Below are 24,875 nucleotides of genomic sequence, written 5' to 3' on the forward strand. Positions count from 1 at the left end.
AGCATAGAGCTGAGACTCAGTGAGCCCAGGTAAGAGAGGTAGCTCTTAATCTAGGCTCTATAGGATGAATAGGAGTTCATGGAGAAGAGGGGCATGTCTTGTGAAGGGGGAACACAGAAAAAGCAAAGGCCCGAGGGAAGGCAGGAACATTGTGTGCCTCGCACGACTGTGTAGGTGGGTAACAAGGACACATGGGATGGATAGAGGGATTGAGGCTGCTCTGTCCCTGTCTCCTCCAGCCTTCGACCACATTTCATGCTTCCCTGACCTCTGGGTGCTCTGTCAGGATTGCTCACCAAGCTTCCCCCTCCCCTCCCTACCCTGTATCCTGCTTCTTCCTCTAACCAACTCCTCCCTCTAACTGACTCCTCCCTCCACTTGTCCCTCTTCTTGATGGGAGACATTTTGACCACCACTACCCTCACCCATCCGCTGGGATGCAATCCTTTCTCTCTGGCCTCCATCCTTTATCCTTCTCCCTAACACACCAGGGCAGCATCTTGAAAAAACGGCCTTGGTCGGGCTCTCCCCCTGTTGGAACCTAGGTGTGACTGGGACTGGGCTCGGGACAGATATCAGCTGGATGCCCAGTTGCTTAGCCCTCTGGTAATGGCCTGCTATTTTTATATGGCCACCTGGGACCACTCTAGAGTGTCATTACCCATCCCTACCCCCCTGCTCAGGCAGAGATACTGACCATGGGCCTTGGTGGCTGTGCTCCATGGACACTTCTTCCCCTTGGAGTCTCCACTGGCTTTCCAGGTGGGAAGTTCAAGTCGTGGTGGTGGGACAGGTAATACACACAGGTTCTCAGTGGCCAAATTCCACATGCTGTTTGCAATCAGGGCCACACACCTGTACAGATTCAGGGCCACAAATTTCGAGGAGGAAACATCCTCTCCCTTTTGAGGAGGCCCAGTGCCAGGCCATTGCAGAAGCACCAGGGCTGCAAATTTGCATACAGATATCACATCTCCCCAGAGGCCCTGCTCCAAGAGTGGGGTCTGTGGTGTATACGAACAGTTCTAGAGGCGGTGAGGCCGGTGGGCCTCCCTCTGAGGTGCGGGCTGCAGTGAGCAGCCAGTACTGCAGGCATGTCAAAGCTCCATGGAGCTTGTCACCTTGGCCCCAAGCCCCCTCCTCTGGAACTGGTGCTGGTTTCCAGTCTGCAGAGAACATCAAGGACTTTGTTACCCTCGGGTCAGCGTGACCTGGCAACAGTTCACCCCCACTGATGAGGACCTGTGAATATAGCTGAGGCCAGGGCCCTGCAGGATGCTGGGCCTGGATGTGGCTTTGTAAACACAATACTGACTGTACAGGTAGTCTGGGGAACAGGCATCGGGAATCCTATGCCAGATATAGGCGTGTGCTGTCTGGACTCTGCAGGACCCTTTCTTCCTGGTCCCCGTTCATTTACAAGCTGTGGCTTGGCCAAGAGCTCTCGGGAACATTTGTCAGGGTCCTCTGCTGGGGTCAGGGGTGAGGATTAGAATAGAGCCTTGACATCCTGATGTCAGGGCAGAACCTACCAGTGACAGACACTATCTTTAGACAGAGAACTATGTTTACTGTGGACTCTTTCTGCTTATTGCCAGTGTCCACATTTGCTGACCTGCAGGACTGGCAGCAGGAAACAGAGCCTAGGCCCCATCAGACAGTATGATTGCATGTCTTCATGCTGGCCTTTTGGTCAGTCAGGTCACCTATGGAACCCTGAACAGGGATCCAGTGTTCTATGAAACCTCCTGGCCAGATTCAGCTGAGATGGCCATTAATACTAGTTATGTGCCCTGCCTTCTAGGTGGTGCCATGACACCAGCCATCTGTTTGCCTCATCTGGGAGGAGGCTCTTGGATGTAATCATTCCAGTGCTGGATGCTGGTCCTAGGCCTTGCAGCACTGGCTAACACTTCCCCTTAGTGCTCTGGGGATGCTGGGAGTAAGCAGTAGTGGAAAGCATGGGGTGACAAGCATGGGTGTCCTGGGAGCCACTAGGTGGAAGGGCCTCCTCCCTCTGTCTGTGTGACATGGCCCCAAGAGTCCAAAGACCAGGCCAAGGTCATAGCATGGCCAGGCAAACAAGGCTGGCAGCCAGGTCTTCAGCTCCCAGGTTGAGCTCTTTCCTCTGTAACACTCAGGGTGGGGATGAACTGGCTATGCTTTCTTCCCATCCTTGAGTGATCCAGTCCCAGGATGCATCAGCCCCTAGGCTGGGGATCTAGTGGAGTCTGGAACCACAGAGAGACTGGGGCTTCACAGATTTCTGGCTGCTGTCCAAGGTGACTGAGACTCAAGGGATAAGTGGCCAGCATGTTGTGGGCACCTCCTGTCCACTGCAGCTGGCCTTACAGGTCAGCCGGGGGAGCTAGCCAAGGTGTCTGATTGCTTGGTCTTTTGGAAGGCACGATTCTCACTTAGCAATCAGTTTAGGCTTCCTGCCCCGTAGGCAGTATGGTCACATGAGTCCAGGTCATGTGAGCCCTAATGCCACAGGATCCCTGGGGCCTCTGTGAGTACCAGGTTGGCTTCTGCCCCTGTACCCCTTCCCATAGTTGGACCCTGCTAGTCTCTTCACCCCAGATCTCTGTCCTTACCCTCCTTCCAGATCCTAGAGGTTACTTTAGGGCCCAAGGCCAAGACTTTTGCCCAGCCTGGACTGCTCTGTCTCCCTGTTTACGTGTCCCCTGTCACCTCTCTGCTGTCTCTGGCCCATCTTAGCTAGGACACAGGAAGAGTCCAGTCCCTTTTCTACCTCATTGGCCTCTGAGCCTCAGATTTTCATCTTTAGAACAGAGATTGTTGTAGGCTGGCCTTAGGACCAGCATGTAGATTAAAGATGTTTGCTCTTACCAGTCCTGAACTCTCCCTGTTCCGGCTCTCTCTGTTCCGGTTCTCTCGATTGAGCCAGGCACTACCCTCCTGGCACCACCTTTTCTAGGTGTGATCCCTGCTTGAGATATAGGACCACCTGTCTGTCAACCTCAGGACTCTGAACTCTCCCCTACAGCCTTCATCTCAACTGTCTAAAACCCAAGCCCTCCTGGCCACACCCTTACAGTTCTCTCTTTCTCTCCCTCTCCCTCTCCCTTTCTCTTTCTTTCCCTTTCTCTTCTTCTCTCTCCCTTTCCCTTTCTCTCTTCCTCTCTTCCTCCCTTTCCCTTTCTCTCCCTCTCTCTTCCCCTTCTCTTTCCTCCCTCTCTCTCCCTCTCCCTTTCTCTCTCTCTTCCTCTCCCTCCCTCCCTCTCCCTTTTTTCCTTCCCTCTTTCTCTCTCTCCCCCTCTCTCCCTTTCTCTCTCTCTTCCTCTCCCATCAGCTGCCTCTGGTTTTGTGAATGCTGTGAGCATCTGTAGAATGGCCATGTGGCGAAGTCTCCTCCATGGACCCTTGCCTAGCTTCACACTCTACCCTGGACCTGAAGTCCTTGGTCTCTGCTTCTGTTGTCCCTGCTCCACAGCTCTTCTCTATCCCCATCACTGTCCCATGGAGAACAGTTGTCCTCATACCTAGGAGGGATTTCAGGGGCTGTGACTATAAGCAGGCTAGATGTGGAGTCCTTCTCCCCAGCAACCCCTTAACCCAGGGGGCAAACCTAGTTCCGGCTGTCTTGGTGCCGCCTTTACTGAAGCCAGTTCTCTTTCTTCTTCTTCTTCTTCTTCTTCTTCTTCTTCTTCTTCTTCTTCTTCTTCTTCTTCTTCTTCTTCTTCTTCTTCTTCTTCTTGTTTTTTTGGTTTTTTGTTTTTTTGTTCAGGAGGTAAAGAGGAACCTTCTAGAATCTAAGATCATGGCTTCTGTGAGTATGAACAATAACTCTCAAACACTGGAACAGGTAGGACAAGCCATGTCTGGGGCACAGGACTTTATGAGAAACCCTCAGTAGAGAGGGGTCCCATCCAGGGGCTGAAAAGATGGGGCACAGAGCCTTGCTAGGTAACTACTTTGAGGCTCTACATGCAAAGCTCAGTGGCCTGCCCCATGGGAGTGTTTTAGGCAGCAGAGGTAAGCACTCTGGGTGTCAGGCTCAGTGGGAAGCCAGCTGAAGGCAGCTGGCTGCTAGAGATGGAAGGACATAGAAGAATACAGGGAGAGTGACAGCAGGGGATGGAAGAGGCCAGGAGCACCAGTATGGAGCCCAGAGTAGATGGGCAGGGATGTGGGGAAGGGAAAGGTTAAGATTGTTCCAGGGCCAAGTGTGAACGATGATGTAGGACAAACTAGACACCCTGGGGTGCTCTGTGTACTGCCTGCCCCACTTTCAGAAGCTAAGGTCTGGATTCCCAGGCAGCCCCCACAGGTTCAAATCAGGAAAGGAAGAAATAAATTCTTTGTGGCCCTTTCCCAAAAGCTGTTACAATTCTATCTTTGTTCCCCCTCGTGAAGCAAAGGCTGGAGAAATGGACAGCTTTTCACATTTCTGTGGAGCCTTAAATAGAAGGTCTAGGGCAGGCTGCGCCCCTACCGTTTACTGGGGCGCCAGCTGGGAGAGGGAGAAACTACAAGGATATCTCAGCTGCCTTTTGGGATGGCCTTCAGTCAGAAGACATGTCTTTCCGTGTCGCGGGAGAAACTGGCAAATGGGCACCAGGGAAGGTCGACATCAAATCTGCTGTCTGCATCATCCAAAGAAGCTGCTCCTGCTGACCTTGGCTTTGTGGAGTTCAAGGTCTCAAGGCTTTCCTGGATGTGAGGAGACAGTGGGTCACTGGACTAAGGTCTGGACAGCTGCTGCTCTCAGCTGTCTCCGGTACTCCTAATTACGAAAGAGCAAATAAGAAGCTTAAACGTGTACACGTGTTCAAACATAAGCATGCGCAGATGCATCCACTAGGACAGGAGCTCAGAGACAAACCTGGATGTACACATAAAAGCAGGAATACGCACTCACATATACATGTACATGTGTAGTTTTTTTTTCATCTGAAATATTACCTCTGCCCACGTGTGGGGTTATCCCAAGCCACTGGTAACCTTGAGGAACACAACCCACTGATTTGATAGGATGTCTGCCGTGATAAGATCCAAGCTACCTCCTCCATAGCAGGAGGGGCCACCGGAATTTGTGTTCTTATCCATATGCCCCAAGCCAGAAACCCCTGGAGAAGTGTGTAGTCAGCTGGATGCTCTTAAAAGTTGCTGTTTTCCTTTTGTAGTCAACGCTTTGTTATAATTTGTTACTATGTGTCCTTGGTCCTTGAGAGCAGATACTTTGAGACCGTAAATACTGGATTAAAGTTTCACCTACCTATTCTAGCATCCATGGGTGTTACAATGGTTAAATAATTTTATCATCATCATCATCATCAATCCTCATTATTGAGACAGTGTTTCTCTGTGTAGCCCTGGCTGTCCTGGAACTAAGCTCTGTAGACCAATGTGGCCTCAAACTCAAAGAAATTCGTCTGTGTCTGCCTCCAGAGTGCTGAGATTAAAGGCATGTGCCACCATAACTAGGTCATTTTATTATTTTTTAATCATTAATCTCAGATGAGATTCTAATTCTCAAGGAATTTATAGTCCACTGAGAAAGACAGCTAAGACACAGACACCACAGTATATCAACATATAGCAGGACACAGGGAGAAGAGATCAAAGAGGCCTTCCTGGAGGAGCTAAGCCATTAAAGAAAAAGCAGAAGTGAGCACCAGAGATGCTCTATAGAAGGAAAAGTGAGCAGGAGGAAGCACAACTCAAGTCCAGTGCCTGGAGAAAGGTGAAGCAAGGCTGGGGCTAATGCCCAGAGTTGGGTCACAGGGCTCTGCCCAGAACTGCAGGCTGCCACAGCATAGGGGTATGAACAGGGAAGGAAGGGGCTGTGTAGCTGGCCAGAGCCTGACAGCCTATGAAATCAGTTAGGTGGGGCATGAGCAGAAATGGTCACAGGGTGAAGGGAGACACTCCACGCTTGCCCATCACCTCTGTCTGCCTGAAGCCCCTCTAAGGGTCTGGAAAACAAACAAGTTCCAAGGAGGTAAAGCCACAAGCCAGAGTCACCCTAGAGTTAGCTTTCAGCTCCAGAACAAAGGGGTTAGGGGAGAGAAACAGCCCTGGCCAGCAGAGGGGCCTCCTTCCTGGAGCCTGCACCTCTTCCAGACCCAGAGAAAACCCCATGGGACTCATCCAGTTTAGAGGGTTCTTGGGGACCTTGAGTCCTGCCAGGTCCATCCTAGCTGACCAACATGTTGGGCTTCCTCCCAAAGAAGGCAGGGGTGACCAGGCAAAGAGGTGCAGCTCTGGCCTTCACTTCTCTTAGCCCAGGGACTGAGCATCCCCCATCCTGGACTGAGGAGCCAAGCATGCATGGGAGTCAGGCTTTGAATCTGCTCCTCCATCAATGTGCCAGAGTAAGCTCCCTCGATTCCTTTCTTCCTGCTCCCAGAAGGATCTGCGGCTGTTCAGATCAAAGCAAGAGCATGGGACAGTGGCAGGGAGGAAGTGGGGGTGACCAGCCATGCACAGGGTAGAAGCACAAAGAGATTGTCCCTGCCCCAGGATGGGCTTGGGTGGTGGTCTTCAGCTGGCCAGCTCTGGCCTTGCTGGGTTCACTGAAAATAAGTCAAGTCCCCAGAGCCATGGGCTCGGGGCTAATTCTAGGCCCAGGCAAAGCACAGAGCACGAGGCACTGAACGTAATTCTTTACAAGGCTCTGTCTGGAAGGTCATGTGGCTGCCTCCTTTCCCCTAGTCAAGGCACGCCTCTCTGGCACTCTCCCCCCAGGCCCTGTCACAGTCACACCTCCAGATACTATGCAGAATCCCAAACTGGCAGGGGCACTGGCTGGGGCGGTCTTGATCAGTCAGCCTAGCCTCTCGTCTTACAGCTAGGGACAGACTGCCTGGAGGCCAAGGTCACAGAGCCCCAGAGGGAGCATGAAGACGTGTGAGCAGGGCCTCCATGCATCTGGATCAGGCCCACACTTTCAGCCTGTCTATCTCAACTTCCACTGCTGGGAGCAGGCAGAGGAGCAGCCGCAGGAGGCTCTCCCAGAGCCTTCTTACAGCTCCTTGAGGTTTCAACAGTTGCCACTCTAGGCAGTGAAGTTGAGGAGTTAGCTCCGAGATGGTGTCAACCTTCAGCACTGAGGTCAAAATCTCTCCCTGGTGACCACCTTCCTGTATGAGGGAAGTCATGGATCACTTGTACAACTGCATCTCAATCCCCGGTTGCCCAGTAGCTGGCCTGTGGAATCAGTGGTATTCACAACTTAAATAAGGGCTCCAGAGACTGGAGGATGGCTCTGTCAGAAGAATACCCACTGCGCTAGCATGAGGACCTGAATTTGGACCTCCCAATACCATAGAAGTTGGGTATGGCTACTTAAGACCTTAACCCCAGTGCTGGGGGGGGGGGAGTAGAAAAAGAAGGGTCACCGTGAATACATGCACATCTGTATGTATATGTGTGTATGCACATTCACACCACACACACACACACACACACACACACACACACACACACACACGAAAATTAGAGACCCCACTGCTTGTGTGGTAACAGCATGCTGGCTACCTTGCTTACATCTACTCCTGCTCTGGGAAGTGAGAATGTATACATTGTGAGCAAAACAATATTCCAAATTCTGTTGAATGCCTGAAAAAGATGGCAGGATAAAGAGGAACCCAGGCCTCACTCCCCACCATGACGATCATGGACTGTGGGAAGCCATGGCAAGGCCTTACTCTTGGCAAACACTCACCCTTGGCTCTCCTATCTACTATTCTTCTTTCTGCTTACCTTCCATGATTCACTTGTCAGTTCTCAGAACTTCAAACAAGGCCTCATAGCAACCCACCTTAGTAACCCTTCCTCCTGATCTCTAGATTTAGACAACATCCTGCTAGATAGATGTTTTTAGAACCCCTGGTAAAGGAAAGGCTTTGTAAGAATAACTTAGTTAGACCCCACAGCTGCAGCTAGCTTCCTCCACCTGCAAAGCCCTCTTTTCTTTCCTACCCCTCCCCATATCCTGTTTTCAGAGTATATAACCTGTGTGTACAAAAAAATTTTGCCAGCTTGATCAGACTTCTTGACATGCTGTGCCTTTTTATTTTCTTATGCATCTCAGTCCTCTCTACAGGGTCTAAGGGTCCCACTTGATTGTCCAGCTAGCCTGGACAATGGACCATGCTTCTGAACTGTAAGCCAGCCCCAATGACATGTCTTCCTTTATAAGAGTTGCTGTGATCATGGTGTCTCTTCACAGCGATAGAACCTTAACTAAGACAGCTTTTCTCAAAAATCCTGCAGAGGACTGTCCTGTCCAAGGAATCCCAGGTGGGCAGGCAGCTGCAGGCAGGTGGCTAACTCGTAGAGGAAGGTAGATGGTCTGTCCTGCCTCTCTTACACACACTTCTTATATCACTGTGCTTTTCCTCCTCAGCGTATGGCAGACAGGGAGAAACAGATTTGTTCTTATTAAATGAAGTATAAGCAAAGGACTGGAGAGATGACTCAGCAGGAAAACTGCTTGCACCTGACCTTGACCCTTGGAACCCACATGTTCCAACTCCCACAGCTTTTCCTCTGCTCTCCACACGTGTGCTATGGTGTGTAACAACTCCCCCCCCATAAAATTTTAAAATGTAAAATATGGTTTTATAAGTGTAAGCAAGTATAGAGTGATAGGTCAGTCAGTAACACATTATAACCATGAGGACCAAGTTCAAGCCCCACAACCTGTGAAGAAGAAGAGGAAGGGGATGAGGAAGAAGGAAGGAAAGAAAGAAGCAGCAACAGAAGAAGAAAGAAGAAGAAGAAGAAGAAGAAGAGGAGGAGGAGGAGGAGGAGGAGGAGGAGGAGGAGGAGGAGGAGGAAGAAGAGGAGGAGGAAGAAGAGGAGGAGGAAGAAGAGGAAGAAGAAGCAGCAGCAGCAGCAGCCAGGCACAGTAATGCACCTCGCAATCCCAGTACTGGGGAGGCAGAGACAAGTGGATTCCTGGAACTCACTGGCCAGCTTGGCGGCCTGGCCTGCTTGACAAGTTCTAGACCAGTGGGAGACTCTGTCTCAACAGGAAAAATGAATGATGGCTGAGGAACAATACCCAGGATTGTCTTTTGGCTTGCACACATACACTTGCAGCCATACCCACAGGAACACACACACACACACACACACACACACACACACACACTAAATGCAAATAGATCTATTCAGGAATCACTTCAGTATGTAGGGTGAAGCAAAGTCCCCTGCTCTGAACAAACTGCCTGGCTTTTCATAGTGGTTTCTTTTCTAATTTCTCTTGCAATTTCCCCCAAATCTGTCTGAGAAATGCTAATGAGCTTGGAGTTCAAATCCCCAAAGCCATTTAAGTCACTCCTGTAGGCAGCAGCACACTCGTGGTTGAATTTCAGTACTTGGACCTGCCTGCTTCTGTTAATTGCAACCCCGCCCCCCAACCCTTGACAAGACACCTGCTTTTCTTTGCAATGAGGAGAACCTTCTATATCTGCTCACACCTCTGTTTTGGGGTTGAGACCAGTCTCAGCTCTGGCCAGCTCAGTGCATAGTTCCATTGTTCCATGCGTGCGCCTTCTCTGCATAGTGACCTCTGCTCATTCTCCTGGGCCTGGGACAGGCTAGGACAAGCAGACAGGGAAGTCCTTGTGTTTGAATCTGTGGTTGCCTGGCATCTCTCTTGGCTCCCTATTGCTTGTAAGACCAAGCTCCAGCCCCTTTGCCTACATTCCAAGACTCTGTGTCTTGGCAGGATGATTTTATAGCCATAGCTCTGGTCTGTGGGGCTACGGAGCTGGCTCTTGCTTCCAGGTGGACAGCATGTGGCCGGCACCATGCATCAGCAAGAAAAACCGCAGGTCAGTCTTCTGTGGGAGCCTACTGGATGCCAAGGCTACACAGCTAGTGAAGGCAAGCTCTTCCCCATCTGATGACGGAACAAGCCAGCAAATGACCCAGGAAGCAGTAGACTGAGGTTTTTTTTTTTTCCCAAGACACCAAGGGGTCTATGACGGCAAGTGCCAGGGATAGTAATTAGGCTAGACAGTGCATGGCCAGCCCAGGACATTGTAGCCCAAGATAATGACAGAGTATCAAGATGGGGTTCATCAACTGAGCAGAACCCAGAGCCCAGCTTGCTGCCTGTCAGCAGTGTGGTTGCTGGGCAGGAAGATGGAGATCACGCGTGGACAGCACCAGCTCAGCCCTTGGCTCCCACTTAGCACTGCCACATAGGTTTAGGGTCATTTTAGAAGTAAAACTTACTTAGCTCAAGGCTAGCCTGGTCTACAGAGAGAGTTCCAGGACAGCCAGGGCTACACAGAGAAACTCTGACTCGAAAACAAATCAAAACAAACAAGCAAATAAAACTTAGCACTAATACTTGACTGAGACACCGATTCCTTCCGGCACTTCCTCCCAGGGGACGTGGAGACCCAGGGGACGTGGAGATGGGGGCTCCAGTTCTCAGGCCGGTCTCCAGCCAGCTATCCACTTTTTACTAATAGTAACTCTGTCTTTCCCATGGAATAGGGGGCTGGCCCCATGTCCCTCACTGCTCCAGGCCTTTTCCAGAGACATGGAATGCTTCTCACACCATGAGAAATGAGTCTAGCTGCCCCTCCTAGGGTCCTTCCTGAGGCTCACAGACAGGGGGAAACATGCCTCTCCAATCTGAGCCCTGGGAGGGTGCCCAGTGCCTTATGCCACAGCCCCGTGTGTGCAAAACTCCTGCAGGCTGTGCCGCCCACACCCTGCTCCTTGGCCTCCTGGAAGATCAGAACCAAGCCCTCGCATAGAATCTTGTATTTCATGGTGCAAGTCTCAACATAAGCCAGTGTGTTGACTTGGAAAAATAAATATCACAAATAAAGCCGGGGGAGAGGGCTGGGCATGGAAAGTCCAGAACGCAGCTCACCTCGTGTGGATTAGTAAACAGTCATTCAGGCCAGAGGTGGCAGGTGGCAGCAGGGGCCTGGGATTTAACCCACTTGGAGACTCATTGTGGGGATGTTAGCACCCTGTGAGGCCAAGTTAGAACAAATCCATCCCTTCCTCGTGACGCCAACATGTTATATAGGGAATTTTCACTAAGAAAGGGTATTTTCAGCCTGGTGGTGGCAGTGCATACCTTTAATCCCAGCATTTGGGATGCAGAGGCAGGTGGATCTCTGAGTTTGAGGTTAGTCTGGTCTAGACAGCGAGTTCCAGGGCAGCCCTGTGTAGCCCTACACAGAGAAACCCAGTCTCAAAAAACCAAACCAAACCAAAACAAAGGGGTATTTTCAACAAGAACAGATTAGAAAAGGTCCTGGGGACGAAAAGACATATTTCTTTAAATCAACAATGAAGGCTGAAACTCTTCAGTACATCTTTCCCTCCAGTTAGCTAAAAAAAACAAAACAAAAGCTTTGTTAAACATGACACAACCCCTTCTAGGGAACCAGGTGTGGGCATAGTGCAATCCCACATTTTGGCAAAACCCAAGGCCGCCCAGCTGGTCTTATCTACAAAGACAGCTCTTCCTGAGCTCTGCAAATGTGCCGCAGGGCCCAAAGACCCTTCTGCAGAGTGCTCTGGAGCTTGGGGCCTGCAGACTGCTCTGGACAAGAGAGACTCTTCTGTAGAGGGGAAGAGAGTGAAGGGGAGAGGAGCAGGAGGAGGCATGCAACTATAGCATCTGTAGGAGGGAGAGTTTCTGATCAGCTATGCTGAATGATAGCCAGATTCAGGCAACCAGAAACTAACAGATTGTGGGGGTGGGGGTGGAGGTGGGGCAGAGCTAGCTGTGTGATGTGTGAAAGAAGGGCCTGGAACAGAGAGAGAGCAGCCACAAGATGGATGCCAAGAAGCTTCCTGGGGGAAGTACCTCTTGGCACAACCCTCAGGCTGGTGGTCATCACATTAAGAATATGACCTGTCTTTCAGAGTGGTCATATAAGCCCCTTCCTCATTCTCTCACAGGGAACCTGGGAAAGACACAACAGCCCTGCTTGCTAGATGGGAAGGTTCGTATAGGAGTCAAGTCCAATGCCAAAGTTACACAGTGACTAGTGGGCGGAGCCAGACTGCACTAAGGGGACTGAGGTGGTGATGTGTATTACCAAGACCCCAGGAGATGCTGAAACTCAGTACCAGAACCCCGAGAGACTGGGTTTTTCCTGTTCATTCAGACCCAGAATAGCATTTAGTTTATATAGCAGGCACAATAAGGGATTAGCCATCCAGTAGATTAACTGTAATAACACAGTACAATAAACGTTACTTGAAAAATGAATGAAACGTTTATTTCCATTTAGTATTTTCAGATTGAATTTGACCACAGGTTCTTGAAAGCAGAGAAGGTACATTTCATTGGTTTTGTTCTGAAGCTGTATCTTTTCTATTATGTAGAAGGCCATAGCTGTCCTGGAACTTGCTTGTGGACCAGGCTAGCCTCAAACTCACAGGAATCCACCTTCCTCTTCCTACCAAATGCTGAGGTCCAAGGCGTGAGCTACTACACCTGGCGTGCACTTGTAACTGACACACCGTGCCGTATCTCTAGTGTACTGACCCTTACTCACTCACAGCCATGAAGCTCATGGTCCTACCTCTGGTCTAGGTTAGAACAAACATCCTTTGGGAATTTGTCTTCTTGACTCTACAACCGAAACGCTCATAGTACCCAGTGGGTCACTCTGCAAGTCCGTGCTCTGGATTGGATAAAAAGGCACCCATGACCTAGTGCCCAGAGGCATAGCCCACTGGGGATATAGTCACATGTATCCACAAGCAGAGTATCTGTGCACTGTGGGGGGAAGGGGGAGAGGGGTAAAGAGCAGAGTTACTGTAAGCAGGGTGCTTTGACCTTCCAAGATATACAAAGGCAGACATCTGACCCGTGGTGAGCAAAGGCAGTCTGTACACTTAGGTTTGGAGACAGGTTAATTATCAAAAAGGGTAGTGTGCCCGTGAAGCAGCAGTTTCTGAGTAGAAAAGCCTGCAGATCTCCAGTGCGTTTATAGCTTTGGCACCATCTCTGCACAGGTGACAGCCAGTATTTGACATAGATCTCATCCCAACTGTTGTTCAGATGGGATTGCAGCTCTGCTTCAAACCAGGCTTCCCATAGACCTCAGGACAAATGCCAGACCTCCATACTCCCCCTCAGCCTCCTCAGCTTCCTGGGCAGGGCCCCACCCACCTCTGCCCACTTTATATCACTTCCACAGTCTCCTTCCTTGAGCCTGTCTCTCCTTCTTGCCATGGCTTTTGAATTGTTTGATGCCAACTCCAAGAATCTTAGAGCCAGGGCTGTCCATAGCACCAGGCTCCTATGTCTGCCAGAGCCTGAGGTGTCAAGCCAGCAATTGGCCTCTGTACCAGATAAGTACAGATCACAGACTGGATATGAGATCTGAGAGCATCCTCACTCTCTCCAGGTGGCTTCTGCCCTTGATTTCCTCATCTGTGAAGTGGGGGTAGGTGGAACTACCTTCCAGAGCTACTGTGAGTCTCATGTCTGTAGCTTTGTGAACACACTTTGTTTCCTGGAGGGTGAGTGCCAGTCCTAGGGTGGCATCCAAGGACATACCAGGGTTGGTCTTCACTCAAGTCCACCTCGGGCCACCAGCAAGCAGCTTCCTATTTTTCCATCAGCAAATACCTACTTCTCCTGCCCTGGTGGACTTCCACCACCTGATTGAAGGCACGCTTCCAGGAGATCAGAGGCCGCTAACCTGGCAGATGACACACGATAGGAGGCTTTGCAGATCAGCAGAGGGCAAGCCAGTGACCCTCAGAGCCTTGGGCAGTTCCTGGAAAGGATTTACATAAGTTGCAAGGTAAACATAGACGAGCCTGAACCCCAAGCCCATGAGAGAATCTCCAAGCAGGGCAGGTAATGGGGCTCCTATGCTCCCAGCATTGAGCTCTGAGCCATTATCTGTATGCTCCCTGTGGGAAACTCCCCCAGTTACACCCTCCATCCACCTCTGGCAGGTGGATGCATGCAGCAAGGGCTTTACAGACTGGCTTTCTCTCATCAGTCTGCAACTGGTCGGGAAATGGGAATGTGGAAGGGATGGGTATGTCTAACCTGTAGCTTGTGGACTACTTATATCCCAGGATAGACCAATACATTTGCAGGTGACATTCAGGGTGAACTAAGTAAGGCACATGGCCTCAAACTCTCAGTGGATACTAAAGTGCCAACTAGGGGACACAGGAACATTAATGGTGTCTACTCAGCCCTGCACAGATGGTGTCTTTGTTCTATGTGTATCTACACCCCCCTCAACACCTTAGGAAGCAAAGAGAAAGATGCAGAGGTGTCCCAGAGCCAGGCATGCACCCTCTGAGATAGCTTCTCTCTTGGTGGGTGTTGGACAAGCCCTTGTATCTCTCTCCTCTGAATACACTCTATCGAACAAAAGTCACTGTCCTTCTGTAAGTAGCCGAGGGCCATTTGAGAAGGATGTGTTCAGGATTTCTAAGGGAGTCTGGATGGAAGGAAGCCTGTGTCCCAAAGCGACTTCTCTGGACAGAGTCAGAACAAACAAACACCCCATATTCTCTCATCTTGAAACCTTGAGAGCTCCAAGAATCCCAACTGTCATTTTTCTGTGTTCTCTGTGTTCAACAGCTATGCTGCTGGCCCCTCTCATTCCGAACCATTCTTTCCAGATTATTCCAAACGTCTGGTAGAACTAGGTTAACAGCAGAACACTCTGAAAATGAAGGTAACACTCCTGCATGTGGACTCTGGTCTTTGGAGCTTGGGACCTGCTGTACACCAGGTAACCAAGCACCCTCTTTTCAATGGCTACCCTGCCACCTGGTCCATTAGGGAGAATGTCCTTTGGGGATGCAGATACTCACTGTGAGCAGCCTCCGGCTATCCTTGCTTACTGTTATCTACAGGCTGCCTACTTACTGTTATCTACAGGCTGCCTAGAACAATGCTGCCACTGGTAGGTCAATAGAATAATGTTGTCTTCGAATATCCCCTGGGCCCCCCAGGAAATCATATAGACAGGTCACTTTGCAAGGTCTTTTAATTTTTCCATTTGTTTATTGTATGTGGAAGAGTGGCTGGTGTGTGTGTGTGTGTGTGTGTGTGTGTGTGTACATGTACGTGTAGAAGTCAGAGTACAACTTGCAGGAGTTGGTTCTTCCATCAGGTGAGTCCTCAGGATGGAATTCAGGTCATCAGGATTGGTAGCAAGCACCTTTACCCATTCAACCATCTCCGGGGTCTCAGTTTTGCAAGCTGCGAAGCATAATACAAATAGTAGCTGTTTCCTGGCCAGTGCCTGCAAGGAAAAGAGGGCTTGCCGGTAGGCAAGTAGGGAATGTTCTGTGGGTGTCTGGCAGGTGGGGCAAAGTTCACCACAGGTATGAAGCTGATCAATAAGGGTGGGTTTAAGAGGCGTTCCTGAATGTGCCTGTAGGGTCTGGTCTCCAGTTCCCAGGGTAAGAAGGAGATGTGTGCTGAAAGTTTCCTTTCCCTAGTAGGCTGTCCTGGGCGCTCACTGCCACAAATAGCATAGTGGCAGGCCCAGCGTGAGGACAGACAGGAGGGCTGGCATAGCACACATTTCGTTCCCAAAGGAGCGGAGTCCTGAGGCGTTGGCACCCCGGGGGCCATGTGCATTCCGTGATTGGAGATCCAGAGGCGACGCAAACAAAGCGGCTGCTCCCGGTCGCAGCTTGCCCCCTGCGCTGTCAGTTGACAGAGCCCCAGTGACTGAGCTGGGCACAGTCAGCCCCTCAACAACCCCCCCGCGCCCCCAAGCATACACAGAGGGGCCGCAGTCCGGGGCGTGGCAGAGGCGGAGGGTCGGAGTGGCGGCGCCTCCCCGCGACCGTCCTAGATGCCCTTCAGCCTCTGCCTTCCCCGCCCGCCACACCCACCCTGGCACCTCGGCCACCTGTTGCCGCGTGCCCCAGCTCGCTCTTCCTTTCTCCCCATTTTGCATCCTGGGGCTCTGAAGATCAGATCCCGCCTGCCCGCCCGCCACCCCACGAACTCCCTGGACTCGGGGCACGCGCTCGGCGATCTAGACCAGCTCACCGAGGGCACCCGGCGGGAAGCTCTACCCAGACCCACAGCTTTGAACTTCAGTCCTGGCCGGTGCGCAGGGCTGGGAGTAGGAGGGCGCCAGCGCCGGGGCGCACTCTTCCCACTGGGCTGTTCTCGCCCGTCGGGTGACCTTGGACAGTCCCTTCACCTAGCCAGCCTCAGTTTACCAACGGATGCCCGGGCCCCGAGGCACTAAATGGGCATTGAGGAGAGCTGCCCCAGGCCTCTTAGGCCCCGCCCTCCCCCGCAGCAGCCAATCAGACGCTCCCGTCCGGGGGGTGTGTCTCGTCCTAAGCCTCGGCCCGGGCCTGGGGGCGGGGTTTCCGGGGCGGTCACCTCGCTGCGGGACCCCGCAGGGGACGTCCGAGGGGCGGCGCGTGTCGTGGGGGCGCGGCTGGCACGGGCGCGCGTAGGCGGTGCCCGGCCGGGGCCCCGGACGCTGCAGCCCCAAGACAGGGGTGACGGGGGGGGGGGCGGAGGCAGCTGCTCGCGCCCCTCCTGGCGCCGCCTCTCCGGGCGCGCTGGCCCTGCAGACCCGCAGGCGGAGCGCAGCCTCAGGTGCCCAGGGGCTGGAGGGCACGCGCGAGGGCGGGAGCCAGGCGTCCCCTGTCCCGGGACAGTGAGGTGGGTGGACAGGGAGGGGAGGGGCTCGGTGGCGCATGCGCGCGGACCAGGGGCGCGGGTCTGGAGACCCACAGTCACTGGCGGGGGCACACGCTAGGAAGGGCACACGCCTGCGACTTTCGGGGCCCGCGGAACTGTCCGCTACTTCGAGTTCCCTCGAGTGCCTTGCGCCGGCTCCGAACATTGGTGTTCGCAGCTGTTTTGGGGGCTAGAGGGTTCGTGGTGTCCTGGAACTGGAGCGACGTTGGGTCCTCTGGTTGTCCCCTGGAGGGGAGGGCACACGGTCGGGGACATCGGGGCGCTCCCTTCCCACGGCGTGGTGCATTTAGGCGTAACTTACCGGGAGGCGTTTCCTGAGACCCTCGGGGATCTTAGAGTCGAGGTAACTCGAAGCCCCCCGACAGACTGATTCTGGGGTCACTGAATCTAGACACTCACTGCTGGGAATCTGGAGAAACGCCGGTGGGTTCGGGTCACCAGCAGCCGACCCTCTTTGAACACCAGTTTCCTCATTGCTTCTAACTGTAGTGGGACGATGTGGGCAGGCCCCAGCAGTCGGGTAGAGACGATGCCAAAGCTACCCTATGTCTCTGCCCCCCAGAGCCCAGTACCACAGCGGGTCCTGTGTGGGGCCAGCTTTAGTCTGCGCGGCTGGCCTGATATGGATAAAGGGAGCCGGTAGTGCCTGTGTGCTAGTCGGGAGGGTGACTCTGCCCCAATACCCACTGTAAGAGCCTGGAAAAACTGCACCTCTCCTTTTCCCAAACTTTTTTTTTTTTTTTTAATTTGAGAGAAAGAATGTTAAGATTCTTTCTAAGGAAAATCCACAGTGGTGTATAATGTATTTGGGGGGCACTCTGCCACTGGGGTGCTCACCCACCCCCAAGCCCAGCCCACTCCTTTTCTCTAAGGAAACCAGAAAGGCTCCCCCTCTCCTAGCTCTTCTTGTGGGAGGAGCACAGAACTTTCTTGGGCGACCCTGGGACACTGTAGTTGGTACGCAGGCATCAGGGTCACAATGACTTTCCCAAGGTGGAGAGGAGTTGGGGGGGGATCCAGAGAACATATTGTAACCGGTTCCTTCCTTAACGTTCTACAGTCAAGACTGAAGTTCAAGGCCCTGCCTTCCCTGTGAACTGTGGCTGGTCAAGTTCGGGAACAAGACGTTGTCATCACAGGTAAAGAGGACTGACGGACAGCTTCCAGGCTGAGACATTGTAAACGCTGTCTTTGGTTGCACTTCAGACTAGCAACAGGGCTTGAGTAGTGGTTATTTTGTGGTGAAATAGTAAATGTCTTTTTTGGGCTTGGGAAGCCAAGTAAACTGGTGGTCCACTGTTCCGTTCTGAGAAAGTGCGTTTGTTTCCTGGGAACTTCGTTTCTTTATGGAAGGCTGCTTCAGTGTAGTTTAAAAGGAGGTGGTATTGCCTTAGAAATGGGGTTACTGACTGGCTTGTAAACTGGCTCATAAGACTGTCTCTTGGCTTTCTTCATATCAATTCAACTAAGTAGTTGGTTAGTTTCATCATTAGCCAGGGTAGGGACAGCCCCCCAAAAAACTGCCAGATGAACATTACTTGGTGACTATATGACAGTCCAGAGCCAGTGGGCCTGGTGGGACATGAACTGACAGCAGAAAGTAAAGTGTCTCTTTTTAACCTCTTAAACATGTATGGAAACACACCAGACTCATTGAGTTTGTTAGGAGGTCAGGAGCCTGCTATGTAGCCCAGGCTAGTCTGAAACTTGCTATGTAGAAGAGGCTAGACAGACTTGAATTCTTTATATTCCCACCTCAGCCTCCCAAGTACTGAAAGCTGAATAGTTCTTTTTAACTTATGTTTGTCGAGCCTATAAACAGAGTTCTAAAAAGTATGTGTGTATGTGTATATGAATGTGTGTGTATGAATGTGTATATATATATATATATATGTGTGTGTGTGTGTGTGTGTGTGTGTCAGTGTATGTGTGTGCATGCATGTGTGTGTATATGTCTATGTGTGTGTATGTAAGAGGTGGGAAGAGAATGAGAGAAGAGAAAGCATGTTTTTAATTTGTTTTAGAACTAATTAATTTTCTCTATTAAGTTGAGAAAAATATTTTCATGTGAAAAACAATGTATTTTTGCTTCGATTGTCTGTCTAATAACTCACTAGGTTTAGATACAATATTTAGCCAATGGATATATAGGCACATGTTAGTATATAATTCATTCAATTCGTGCTTATTGTGCAGTTCCCCGAGCGGGGCCTACTGTGCCATCCATAAACAAGACAGCATGGACTTGCTCTGGAGACGGATTTCCATGCTAGAATTACAAGAAACTTGAAGCCAGGTGCTGGTGGCGTACGCCTTTAATCTCAGCACTCCGGAGGCAGAGGCAGGTGGATCTCTGAGTTTGAGGCCAGCCTGGTCTACAGAGTGAGTTGCAGGACAGCCAGGGCTACACAGAGAAACCTGTCTGCGGGGGTGGGGAGAAGAAGAAGAAAGAAGAAAGAAGAAAGAAGAAAGAAGAAAGAAGAAAGAAGAAAGTTGAAGAGTGTATCTCAGTTGGTGGGGTGCTTGCCTAGTGTGCACACGGCCCTTGGCTTTTTGATCCTCAGCCCTCCTGAGCCAGGTGCAGTATGGTTCATGCTTGTAATCCCAGCAATGGGGAGACAGAGGCAGGAGAGACGAAAGCACATAATAAGTTTGAGGCTACGCCAGGCTGCATGGAACCTTGTGTCAAAAACAAATCAATAGCCAGGCACAGTGACACATTCTTTCAATCAGTGTTCTTAGGAGACAGAGGCAGGAGGTTCTCTGTGAGTTCAAGGCCAGCTTGGTCTACACACAGAGTTTTGGGCTGGCCAGTATTACATATTGAGTCTCTCTCTCAGAGTCTCAGTCTCTCTCTCTCTCTCTCTCTCTCTCTCTCTCTCTCTCTCTCTCTCTCTCTCTCTCAGAGTCTCTCTCTCTCAGAGTCTCTCTCTCTCAGAGTCAGCCTCTCTCTCTCTCTCTCTCTCTCTCTCTCTCTCTCGACAGGGTTTCTCTGTATAGCCCTGGCTGTCCTGGAACTCATTCTGTAGACCAGGCTAGCCTCCAACTCAGAAATCCACCTGCCTCTGCCTCCTAAGTGCTGGGATTAAAGGCGTGTTCCACCACTGCCAGGCAAGAGATCCTCTCTTTAAAAAAAACAAAAACAAAAATAAAGCAAACAAGCAAACCAAAATAGAAACATTTATAACCATCCTCAAGATGGTTAAAAAAAAAAATGAAGAAACTGAGGGTGAGAATGGATGTCTTATCCTTTTGTGACTAAGGACCCCTGTCCCCTTTTTAATGGTACGTTGTTTGTGTTTTTATAACATCATTGAAGAAGACTTTTCTGACACATCAGTTGAGATGTGTCTTTGCTTGGTGTCAATACATTTTCACCACAACAAATCTTCCTCCTGTTTGCTCGCACAGCCTCTGTGTGGGGTGATGATGCTCTTGGTGGCAGATGCTTGCCGAAATCTTGTGACATCACAGCTAAGGTTGTGGCCTATTGAATGTCCGCTTTGGGTGGCGGAAAGGAGAGGGTCTCTGTTTTTATTTCTGATTTTGGCACCGTTTTAAAAGATATAGTTTGACTGACATGGTGTGGCAGGCCTTAAATCCCAGCACACTGGAGGCCTTGGCAGGTAGATCTTTGTGAGTTTGAGGGCCTGGTTTACATAGTGAGTTCCAGGCCAGTCAGGGCAACATAGAAAGACCCTGTCTCATAAATTAATTAATTAACGAATCAATAAATTAATAAATAAGCTATAGTTTCTGTGAATGGGGTAAACATTTGCATGTCTGTGGCTTTAGCCTTTTGAATGCACTGAGCAAGTAGAATGTCTAGGGCCAGCCGTGCACTTAAAGGAAATTAGGCATAGAATTTAAATCCGCAATTTGGTGATAAGAGGGGTTTTGTGAGGTTTCTGTTTTGGTTGGGTTGTCGAACATCGAGCCTGGGACTGTAAGTTCTCGGCATGAAGTATGCCCCCAGCTGCAATTGGGTTTTCAGTAGGAGCTTCCTGAGAGAAGTGCTAGGCTAGCAGAGATTGCTTCTCCCTCCAGAACATTTCTGTTCTGTATGTGCCTCAAGCTTCCTGCAGAAAGGAGCTCCACCCCTGTGGCCTTCCACACTGTGTATGGATGTTCTCATTCTTCAAAGGTGTGTGTGTGTGTGTGTGTGTTGCCTCTGCAGCCCTCTGTGGCTAAGCATCAAGAGGTGGTGATTATGGTGTGAGCACTTCACATGGTGAAGCCCTTGCTTCTGGGCAGAGTCTTCCTAGTTGAACTGAGCTGGTTTGGGAAATGCAGAGAGTGAAGGCACACTGGAAAGTTTGCATTAGAGAAGCACCTGGTTACAGCAGGAAAGGTGTGATGTCATTTTGTTAATGACATTTGGGTACCCCGCCTCTCAGCTGCCACCTGCTAGGCCACAGACTTGTCCATTTCCCTAAACTGCCACTTCTCAACAGAAAGTGTGCTTCTTCTCTGGATCACCTTTGAGGGGTTGCAGAGCTGAGAAACAGTGGCTGAGAACACTGAACCCATCTACATAGCTGTCAGGTCAGCTTGGGGCTTTGGGCCACCTGTGTGTCTCACCTACCCCAAGCCAATTTGTTGCTGCCAAGGCTTTTTGAGTTCTCAGAGAGTTTGAGAAAGAGACTCCCTCACTACCCTCCCATAATCTCCCATGAGATTTCAGTTTGCAACACAAACTGAAAGAAAGGCTCTATCAGTAAGATCATCACAGTTCTCACAAGTGATCCCTGTTAGCTTAGAATGTGAATGTGACCCTGGGACCTGGTGGTGACAGACAAGTCTTGCCATGTGTTCTCACTCCGATTCATCCACAGGTTGTTCAATGTATCGCCAGTAGGCCAAGTGTTTACCAGGGTAGCTGTGAGTGTGACCCAGTGTATTATGTAGATGATATAACTATGCAATATCAAAAGGTCACATGCCCATTAAACTACACCAGACTGGAGGGAAACTATGACACAAGTTAGAGTCATCAGAGAGGAAGTCATCACTTGAGGAAATGCCTCCATGAGATCTAGCCTTAAGACATTTTCTCAATTAGTGATCAGTAGAGGAGGGCCCAGCCCATTGTGGGTGGGGCCATCCCTGGGCTGATGGTCCCAGGTTCTATAGGAAAGAAAGCTGAGCAAGCCCATAAGTAGTACCCCTCCATGGCCTCTGCATCAGCTCCTGCTTCCAGGATCCTGCCCTATTTGAGTCCCGCTCCTAACTTCCTTCACTAATGAACAGCAATGTGTGTAAGATAAATAAACCCTTTTTTTCCCAACTTGCCTTTTGATTATGGTATTTTGTGGTGGCAATAGAAACCCTGACTAAGACGCCTACTAAAAGGCAGCCTCCTGCAGCTTACTGCAGCTCATGTCTAGGTATTGCCTGGTACTACAGCTTCTAGAGAGTCAGCCTCCCTCACTGAGTCTGGATTACTGAGAGCCAGCATAAGAACATAGGGTGGGGGGTTGGTTGGCCGGTTGAGATCTGTTCACTGTTGATCTGCTAGCACCAAAGGTTTCATAGGAACTTGTAGAATCTCACTGGATATGTAAATGGTTGGCAGAATTGATATCAGTAAGAACTCACTGCCTTGTGAGTGTCCCTTGTGTGGGGGAGTGCTTATGTGGAAGGGCGGGCATCTCAGAGCCGACAAATGCTGTGCCCTCATCTCCACGGTGGGGCACATCTTCACAGTTGGCAGCTCCCTCATGCCCAGAATGTAGTTCCCATGGCAGCCGGGTTAAAATGTGATGGTTGCAGTCAAAATAGTGTGTTTGCAATTATCACTAGATTTGGGAGCTAGTGTGTATGAAACAGACTTAGAGAGCCTGAAGAATGCTATTTTTTTTTTTAAATTTCAAGACCAACCATGAATTCAAATGCCAAACATGTGTCTGAAAAAGAAATGTGGGTAAAGTTTTATGAGTTGGGACATGTATGGATATATGTGTGTATTATTATTACTATTATTATTAATTACTATTTATGAATGTTTTGCCTACATGTATGTCTATGCATCACATGCATGCCTAGTGTCCATGGAGGCCAGAAGAGGGCACTGGATCTCCTGGAACTGCAGTTACAGATCTTTGTGAGCTGCTATGTGGGTGTTGGAATCGAACCCAGGTCCTCTGGAAGAGCAGCCACTGCTTTAACCTTCAAACATTTCCTAAGTCCAGAAGTATTTGCATTTAATGGGCCAAGGGTCTTGCATGGGATGAATATTCTCGGGAGAAACTGGAGAAATTAAGTCAGCATCCCACAGACTGCTTTTATTTTGCGGGATGTTAAGAGATTTAGAAATAAGACAGGAGAGAGCATTTCTAAATGGATGCCCTTCCTTCACACTCACTGCTTGGAGCACACAAGAAAGTCTTTGAAAAAGCATCATTCTGGATCCTGAGATTCAGGGGTAGAGCACAGAATGGTTAATTGTCCCAAAGGTCATTGAAACTTATGAACAACTTAAGATTAGGGTAAGGTCGGAGTGAGGGGCCCTTGGGCTTCTGACAGCCATCTGTAACTGAACAAGTCTGTGGTTCTGTGATAACTACTCTGAGGTGACAAGCAACTCTCAAGGGAGAGACCAAGTAATTGGAGGTGGACGGGTGGATGTGCCCAATTCTGAAACACACCAAGACAACAGCAGCCAGCTTTATGTGAGCATTCACGGTGAGACAAGATGCCTTGTAAAATGTAAGATTCATTCACACAGCAGCAAACAAATCTCAGTGCCCCGAAAGCAGGCATTTCCCTGTGTCCGCCATGCTAAATGCAGACAGGTTTTATTGGAAGAGGTTTTAGCTGTGTCTTCTAGGTGGCTTTTCTTTGTGGGTGTCTAATGCTTTGTCAACACAAGAGTCCTCCTTTCCAGTGTCTAGAATCACAAGCAGCCCTGATGCAGTCCAGACTCCATGGCATAGTTCGATAACTGATAACTACTCTCCACCCCCTCACTTTTTATTCCTGGGCATAAGGAACGATGCTTTAGAGAATCTCCATTCTGAAAACTTTAAACTTTGGCTGCAGCGGGGTCATGTTTGAGGTGAAAGTTATTGACCATGGGAGTCAGCCTGGCCGTGTGTGACTGCAGGGCCCTTGGACTTCACAGTCTAGGGAAGCATTTTGCTCAAGTATTGTCATTGCCTCCCCCTACCCCCAAACACATACATACACATACTTTGAAAAATACTGCAGATGTTGCCAGATGCAGGCAGGGAAACTTGGCTCACTTTCCCTGCCTGCTGCTTCCCAAGCAGGAGCCTAAAGTCCTGGAAATTTCAGATTATGACCTCCACTATCTCTCCTCCAAAAATTATGCTTTGTCCAATGTGTTTTCCACTAGGAGAGACATTCAATCGCTGTTGTTTTGAAGTCGTAAAAACAAGCCTTCCCAGCTATATTCAGTGTGGAGTGTTGACAGAGAAATGTCACTCTTGAAAGAGTTCAGGTGTGCAAAGGTGTGTAAGTGCACGCCCCCCAGAAAGAAAGGGGGCTTGAGAAGGATGCAGCATAGAAAGGGGTCTGAGTGTCTAAACGTGCGCTGAGCCAACGCTCTTTGAAAGACAGAGCTCACGTGCTGGTGATCAACGTGAGAGGAAGCCACCTATGGCGGCACACGCCTATAATCCCACTTGGGAATCTAAGGTAGGAGGATTAATGCAAGTTCTCAAACAGCCTGGACTAAACACAATAGCCTGGGCTAAACAGAACAGCCTGGGCTAAATAAACAGCAACAACAAAGGGGACATGGGGTGGAAAGGTTGGCAGTATCTGGGGCACTTAGCCAAAGCCCAGAGGATTTTAGATGTATGAGGGCATTGTGACAGAAGTGGGAACGCTCAGAAGCAGGATGGGGTGATCAGTGAGAGGGTGAATCACAGGTGGTGGACAAAGGGCATCTACCCTTGCCACTGGACCTGGAACCCAGATGGGACCGTGAGAGACGAGTCGGGAGTGTACATCAGGGCTGGTAAGTGGAGGCCGCCAGGAAGGTTGCAGTTTTTAGCCATGAGAATGGCAGTGGTGACAGGGGAAGCCTCAGGAGGGTGGCTTCTGCTAGGAGCAGTAAGGCTCTTAGGCTAACTGCAGGGTCCCAGGCTTGTATGTAGATGGCGGGGAACTTAGCAGGATTCAGAAGGAAAAGTGATGCGTGGGCGGCTTTCTTTTACTCTACAGACCA

At 50.3% G+C, this 24,875-nt stretch overlaps 1 protein-coding gene and 2 long non-coding RNA genes across 6 annotated transcripts in view; 1 reads left to right on the plus strand and 2 right to left on the minus strand.

Moving 5' to 3' along the window:
- Positions 1-378: 378 nt before the first annotated feature.
- On the minus strand, positions 379-9,557 carry LOC143434137 (uncharacterized). Its single transcript, XR_013103410.1, has 3 exons — positions 9,454-9,557; positions 3,593-4,677; positions 379-855 (listed from the first exon to the last, which is right to left on the minus strand). It is a non-coding gene; the product is annotated as an uncharacterized LOC143434137 (long non-coding RNA).
- Positions 9,558-14,972: 5,415 nt separating this feature from the next.
- LOC143434138 (uncharacterized) lies at positions 14,973-16,327 on the minus strand. Its single transcript, XR_013103411.1, has 2 exons — positions 16,010-16,327; positions 14,973-15,248 (listed from the first exon to the last, which is right to left on the minus strand). It is a non-coding gene; the product is annotated as an uncharacterized LOC143434138 (long non-coding RNA).
- A 111-nt stretch (positions 16,328-16,438) lies between these two features.
- Ppara (peroxisome proliferator activated receptor alpha) overlaps positions 16,439-24,875 on the plus strand; it is a 71,701-nt gene continuing 63,264 nt past the window's right edge. Inside the window, exons 1-2 of one of the 4 annotated variants that reach the window (XM_034516615.2) lie at positions 16,439-16,576; positions 17,742-17,820. The gene's annotated coding sequence lies outside the window, so the exon portion shown is untranslated. Of the gene's footprint in view, positions 16,643-16,677; positions 17,105-17,741; positions 17,821-24,875 lie in introns of those variants that run through there. The other 3 variants (XM_076911826.1, XM_076911827.1, XM_076911825.1) reach the window with 3 other exon arrangements.

This window comes from Arvicanthis niloticus, chromosome 13 (assembly GCF_011762505.2).
Source record: "Arvicanthis niloticus isolate mArvNil1 chromosome 13, mArvNil1.pat.X, whole genome shotgun sequence".
Classification (NCBI taxonomy): domain Eukaryota; kingdom Metazoa; phylum Chordata; class Mammalia; order Rodentia; family Muridae; genus Arvicanthis; species Arvicanthis niloticus.